This window comes from Colossoma macropomum, unplaced genomic scaffold (assembly GCF_904425465.1).
Source record: "Colossoma macropomum unplaced genomic scaffold, Colossoma_macropomum, whole genome shotgun sequence".
Lineage (NCBI taxonomy): Eukaryota > Metazoa > Chordata > Actinopteri > Characiformes > Serrasalmidae > Colossoma > Colossoma macropomum.
This window is the reverse complement of record NW_023495386.1, coordinates 1-7445: the sequence shown is the minus strand read 5'-3', so window position 1 is coordinate 7445 and position 7445 is coordinate 1. Positions and strand designations below refer to the sequence as shown.

General features: G+C 38.7%; 1 long non-coding RNA gene across 1 annotated transcript; it reads right to left on the bottom strand.

Moving 5' to 3' along the window:
* Nucleotides 1-4904: 4904 nt before the first annotated feature.
* On the bottom strand, nt 4905-7386 carry LOC118801987. The gene is made up of 4 exons (XR_005006605.1): nt 7331-7386; nt 5964-6118; nt 5497-5735; nt 4905-5311 (listed from the first exon to the last, which is right to left on the bottom strand). It is a non-coding gene; the product is annotated as an uncharacterized LOC118801987 (long non-coding RNA).
* Nucleotides 7387-7445: the final 59 nt, after the last annotated feature.

Sequence of the window (7445 nt, the reverse complement as noted above, 5' to 3'; positions counted from 1 at the left end):
ATTAACTTTTATCAATTTTGAATTTCAGTAGCATTTCAGCTGTATTACACCAAACACTACAAACAATTGTATATGGTGCAGTTAAGTTTCAGCAATCATACGCAGCTTTTGAATTTTGAATGTACTGCAATAATTACTTTATATTAATATTTGTATTTTAACCTTCAAAAGCATTTCAGCTGCATTAATTGCAGTGAATGCTGCGTTTTGAACCTAAGCAGTATTTTAGCTACATTATATCCTCAAGTAAAATTCAAAGTTTGTGTGTCATTACTGAAAAGTATCTGCACCAAACACTGCTGATTTAAATGTTCAAAGTCTAAAATGTTATCGAAATTCAAAATGAAAAAAATGTAAAAGATTTAAAACTTAAATCTGACTCAGTGTTTGATGGATTTAAAACACGTTTGATTTGCAATTAGATCCACTTAAATAAGACGTTTTCTTTTCTACACTCTCATTTTTAAAACTAATATTTTAGATGGTTAAGGATCTATTGAACCTTCAAGACTGCTAATGTCTGACGATTACTGAACCTCCGTTATCAAGCTAACTAGCTATATCAGTATACAGGTAATATCAGTTTTTACAGGTAAGGTATGCTCAGTACTGTTAGGACAAGTATTGGCAAGTACATTTTAGTTACAGGTTAATTCAAAGTCCTTTTTCTAAATTAAAGTGGTGTGAATTTCTAACCATAATTTAGAGCAAAAACACAATTAATCAGATGTGTATGGACACAGTGTTTACGGAGCTATTGACGTATTATCGTCTGACGGTGTCTATTGTTAGCATGAACAATTAAAATATGTATTTAAATGCACAGAAACGCTTTGGAGGAAAACAAATGCGTGTGCATGGATGTAGGCGTGGTCTAGAAGTGCATGCTTTTTCTTCCGATTGAAAAACTTGTCTCAGTTTTATGGTATTAACACAAATAGAGTGGTACGTTAAATGTCACCCAAACTGCAAAAGCACACGTGTCCTTTTAGTCTTTACTGACTACCGTAGTCCGATCAAATGTTATAAGCGCCGAAAAGACGAATATAGAACATAAAACTAACTTTACCGTGGTACATAAGGGTGCATATCGTTTCTGGCTCTTCTAAAGCATTTGAGCGCTTGTGGAGTGCAGTAAAAGCCTTTTCAGTGTATCCAAACGCCTAAAACCACGATTTCATGATTGTACAGGTTTAGTCACCCAAGTTAAAGTAGTGTATTCTTTTTCATGAAAATGTGATTTTAGGTCGGTTCCATAGCAGAAATTAAGCAGAAATGTCTGGTTATTATCATTATAATGTTTTCACTTAAAAATAATACTGCAGAGCAGCCCTGGCTTTTACAAAACATTTGAGCGCTTGTGGGGTGCAGAAAACGCCTTTTCAGTGTAACCAAACGGCTAAAACCACATGAATGATTTCATGATTGTACAAGTTTAGTCACTCAAGTTATAGTAGTAGTATTCGTTCTCATGAAATTGTGATTTTAGGTCGGTTCCATTGCAGTTGAAGGGTATTTTGTAGCAGAAATAGCTATAACAGCTATTTATTACAGCTATTTCTGTTATAAACAGCTATACAAAGCGTTTGAGCGCCTAAAACAACAAACGCCTAAAACAACGATTTCATGATCCCAGCAAACACACAACGTTGTCTGTTTTCTTACAACGTTGTCAAAAGGCGGTGCTGTTTACGTTGTCTGAACAAGGTTGTCACGACGTTGTCACAACCTCATTATTCAGTAAGGTTGTCAGGTATTAAAACTACCTTTTGGCAACTTTGCAGAATTCCATGGAGCTCCATTCACAACGTAAGCCCAGTTCGGACAGGATCAAATTTACACGGGGTCCTGGGGTGATTTTCTTCTTTCACGGGTGCTCCTGTGATTTTATTTCTGTCCGAATTGGCCCTGTCTGTGTTTTTCTCCCCACCTTCTGAGAACATTACAGGCCGAATTACCTACTGTTTCTCAGTGAACTCAGCGCTGCTCTGATCATTTTAGCCCCACTGTGTTTTTACAGGCAGACGTTGGAAAAAAAAGGTCTCCGAGAGCGCTTATCCACTAGAAATACTCCCCAGATAGCAGAAGTACATTGATTCAATGCTGAATTACGGTTGCATTTTGTTGTTTAACGATGATGGAAAAATAACCTACATTCAACATTAAACAGACCTACGTGGTAAATAGTTAACAATGAAATTCTGACACTGAATTAATGTGTATATGTAACGGCGTACAATAGTTGTATTAATGTTGTGTGGCACCACCTGCTGGTCGGTCAGCGTATCACAGCTCCTATATATATTGGTGATTCGGTGCAGCCTCGGCAGTAGAGCGTGTGCACGCTGCCGTGGTGAGTGCAGCTTCGTATGTTCAGCTCAGCAAAACTGCAAATAACTATGTAAAGTGTTTTAATATTCGACTTTTTTTACAATAAAATTTGTGCAAGTGAAAATTGAATTTAACATGTAGAAATTATTACATGTTCTAATGTTAATTATCTTGATTTGCATGTGGATGTGAAGGCGGAGATAATCTGGTTTGTGCTTTTCTTAAAGAGACAACACCAAGTTCCACGTACATTGTAAAATTTAGTTTTCGGGAAAAAATAGTAAAGCTTGTACTTAACAGATCTTGCAGCATATTTAAAAAATACATTAAAAAAAGCTTTAAAAACGTGAATGTTTCACAACACTTTAAATGAAAGTGCTCCTGTCTCCTCTGTGACGTACGTGCACACACGACGAGGCCATACTGCTTCAGCGTAGACTACTGTTAAACTCTGGCAATGGCGGACTTAGTTCTTGGGAAGATTATGAGGAGAGTCAGGCTAATAGAAAGAAACTTCCAGCAAGGCAGCAATGGAGGCCTGCGCGATGTTGGTATTATTTATTCTCTCATTGCTAATCTGTGTCGTATTGAGCACCATTTGAACCTTGAAACGTTCACAGAGTTGTTTGAGTGTCTGACTGCATTACAGTCTTCCATAACTGCTGATGTGCCAACTACTTCATACTCTGCTCAGCGTAGTAGCACCGGTATGCATTAAACAACCACTATGCAGGCCTACTGCATTAATTCAAAATACTTCTCTGATTAGTTCTGTAACTACGCTTTGAACATTGCCTGTGTTCAGTGTGTTGCTCGCATTGGATATTTCAGGCTCCCGTGGAAGACCCAGAATAGATGTATCAAGAGAACAACTGGAACTTTTATTGAACCAAGGATTTAAGGCGAAGGCGATGGCACGGCTTCTTGGTTGCTCGTCATCCTTCATTTATAGAAAACTAAGATCTCTGGGCATTTCCATTAGACAAAGATTTACTCCGATCAGTGACCGTGATCTCGAACAGCTCGTAAGAACGCTACATCAACAACATCCCAGGTCAGGTTGTGAGGTAAGAGGCTGAATTCTTGCAGTTAAGCCATCCATTCGAAAATCTGTTAACCTTCTATAGGAAAACGTTGCCTAGTTAATGTATGTCTAATTTTGAGAACTGTCCTGGTAGATGATGAGGAGCTATCTTTCTGCTGCGGGTATACAGGTTCCTCGACGTCGAGTGCGCGACACGCTGAACAGAATCAATCCCGCAGCAGCTGCGCAAAGGTGGATCAACGTTATTGCAAGGCGCACATATCATGTACCGTTTCCGAACAGTCTATGGCACATCGACGGACACATGCGCCTCATACGGTAAAATTACGTGTAATTTAATTCTGTTCAATGAATTTGGCATTTTTGTGATGATGTAATGATAAACCCGACTCTTAAAACACTCACGTCTGTTTTCCCAGCTGGGGTATAGTGACGCACGGCGGTATAGACGGATATTCACCGGTTATCACCTACCTGACCGCCAGTACAGACAACACTGCCCAGACAGTTCTGGCTCACGTTGTTAGGGCAACCTGTCGGTACGGACTTCCCTCAAGGGTCAGATCGGATCAAGGGGGTGAAAATACACTGGTAGCACTGTTAATGAACCTGCTGAATGGGGAAGGACGAGGTAGCCACATTACTGGGCTATCAGTCCACAATCAACGAATTGAACGCCTCTGGAGGGATGTGTTCACACATGTCATCCATTACTATTACAAGTTATTTTACTCTTACGAGAATGAAGGCCTTCTGGAACCAGACAATGAAATCCAGAAATACTCGCTCCAAACAGTGTACCTGCCAGAAATTAGAGAGAGATTGAACACTTTCAGAAATGCATGGAACAACCACAGCATGAGGAGCGAAAATTATTGCACCCCTAACCAAAAGTGGCTGGAGGGCATGGTTGGCAACCAGCTAGTAGACAGTACTGCAATCAGCAACGTTTTTGGTGAGAACCCATACAGTGAGGACAACTTGGAAACACTGCTAGCACAACATGGTGTGCAGCTAGAGCAGTTAGAAGCCGAAGAAGAGGTCTTTGACCAGGCAGTAGTGGTGAGGCGACCACACATCCACCTTAACGAAGAACAACAGCAGATTCTTCAGGATGTCCTCACAAGAATTGCAGATTTGAAAGACAAATATTTAACTTGCTGTAGGGAGAACACCACTATGCTTTCAGCCTAATGCTTTCTGACATTTTGCTAAAAAAAGCCCAAAAAAGATTGTACAGTATATACACAACATCAATGTGTAGTTCTTGTTAGGATGTAAACACAAAGCAGACTGAAAATTTCCCTTTTTTTTTTTTCATGTAAAACACACTACATAGAGAAGCCATGCCATTTACAACAGCAAAGATTTATTAAACTGTTGTTCTTGTAACTGTAATGCACCAACAGAAACTGTTCCAAAGGTGATTACAATACTAAAAATGTCAAACGTAAAAAAGAAACTAAAACTGACTAACATCATCCACAAGCTTGTTGTAGCTTTGTTTAAAAGCATATAACTTTTTTTAAAATCACAGATACTCACTTAGGTCAGTGAGTTTTTTTGCATTGCAATGCATAAAATAACTAAAGCAGGCTCAACACTGAGAGTAAAATGTGTAGAACATTAATTCCTCAGGTGAACATATAGCTATGGAAATTCTTTTTCAAACTTTCTACAGCTGGCTAGACTACAGACTAAACTTTTCCAAATCCCAAAGAACCAAGTACAGCATCAGTCATCAGATCAAGTAACTCATTTTAATTCTGGATGCCACGAGGAAAGAAGAGTGTCACAGAGCAAGTTGAGGCATAAGGAAAACGATTGCCCTGATCATAAAACTGTATTTGAAGTCGCTGTGGAAATCCAAGAGGTGGTACTGCATCTGCTCCCGTAACACCAGTAGGTCCTCAAAGGTGAAAGGAGTTTGTTTTTCTGTTAAAAACAGACACACACACACACACACACACACACAAAAACTAGGAATTTACTGTGGCACAGCTTTGATATTGTGAACATTTTGTGCTCTTTATTTAAATACTGTTCCATAATAACATCCAGACTGCACAGTAAAAAGTACACAACAGCATTATCAACTTCACAAGCAGGATGGATTTTACCTTGCACACTGTTGAGAAGACATTCCCATACAAACATAGTGTCCTCTTCAACTTCCTTGTTGTTCGTCCCTTCGTCACTCCAAATGACATCAAAAAGACACCGAAAGGCAGCTCTTGTCAGTGGTCCCTCTGTGTGTGTAAACAGGCACTGAAATGTGTTCCAGTACCTCTCCACAGTTTCCCAAAGTTTGCCACAAGAGTTGATTCCTTGTTTAAACTGCTCAACCATGTTTGCAGTTCTGAAATAAAAATTAACAAATTAAATATTTGCACTAAATGAATAAAAGAAAAAGTTTACAGTGATAATTAGCTAGAAGGATCGCACCAACTAGTCAATCAGAATAAGCCGTTATTAGCACTAAGCAATAATATTAGTCAAAAAATCCTGTCTACTATTTTATCAGGTATTGCTGTGCAATACCTGGAGCACAAAAAACATTAAGTCCTGACAGTACTGGGAATAATACCTGTGAAAGATGAAATGCTTCACAACTTGGGAAAGTATCTGAGGAATGTCATGGACTTTGGCTTCATATACCCCTGGCACACCACAGTCTGCAATCCAGTCACCCAAACCGTCCTGAAGGTTTTTCCATGCCTCCTCAGTTTTGCATTCTTTTATCTAAGAATACAGCAGAAGACAAGGCATAGAAACCAAAACAGAAATTAAGGCTACATTAAATATACAGTGTTTTAGGTTGTTCAACAAAATATTAAAGTACGAGATAAGAAACAAAGTAATACACGGTTCTTTTTCCCCCCTCAAAGTTCATTTCTGTAAAATTTAAAATGAGCTCTAACTTCAAAACAACAAAGCAAAAAATGGCAAAGTGTCAGAATACCTGCTGAAGCTTGTCCTGCACACACTTGTTTGGCAAGATGGAAATATCAAATCCTTCAAGATCTAGAGCCTGACCACACATTAACTGATAAAGGCTGGGATGTAATGCCTTAATGCCTGGTCCCCCATGCAACAGAGACCAGGCAATCAGCTTCCCTCCAGTATAATACTTTCCCTTATCTAGGGATGCCTGATCATAAGAAAAAAAAAAAAGGTTGCCTGGCTGTCCCTCAAAAATGCCCAAAGTGGACTGCACGTCCTTCATTAAAAGCCTACCACAGAGACGAGAGGAAAACTGTTAATATTGTATAAAATGCAACTGGGTCATCTTGTGTCAAACAGTAAGAAAAATGGCAAGGCATATTCTCTCTATCTAACCGTCATTAACGTTGGCTCCACAGTTTATTAGTGCATACCTGAACAAACACCACTGTCACAACCAAGAAGCTTTTAGATAAAACTGTTGGACAATGAAGCACCGATCAGGGTTGGGTCATAAAAATTAGCTGATTTTATTCACCCCATAGAACCGTAGAATTAATTACAAAAGCTGAAAGAATTACACACAGCTACAACTTTGTCTGGATATCAGCATCCACCCAACAATGGTGAGATTTATAACAAAAGGTAAAGAGCAACAGAAAAAAGTTTATTTTATTAGTCCAGAGAGTCTTTGATGCATTGCCCACAGTATTTAGTAAAGTCCTATGCTCATGATGCTCCACAAAGCTGGGATTTATGATGCATTTATGAGCAATTTCCAAAGAAAGACTAGTTTCTGTACAAAAGTCAGATCACTCTTTGATTGATTCATTTTCCAGTCAAAATGGCCATGAAATAAAATCTATTCATTTTTCAGCTTCAAGTCCTAACCACTAAATATGAAATAAAAAAAAATAAAAAAAAAGGATTTAGTGTGTCCACACTTTGCCTTCATACAGCTTCCTTACTTTCAGTTTTTCAAAATTAATAAGCAGTTATATTTTTCCACACCTTCAAAGTACAGTCTTAGAAGCTGGTTTAGCATTTTCTGCTTTTCACAGTCAACGTAATCTGGTCTGGACTCTGGGGGCCAATATTCTGAGAACATCAGCAGCATCTTTGTTTG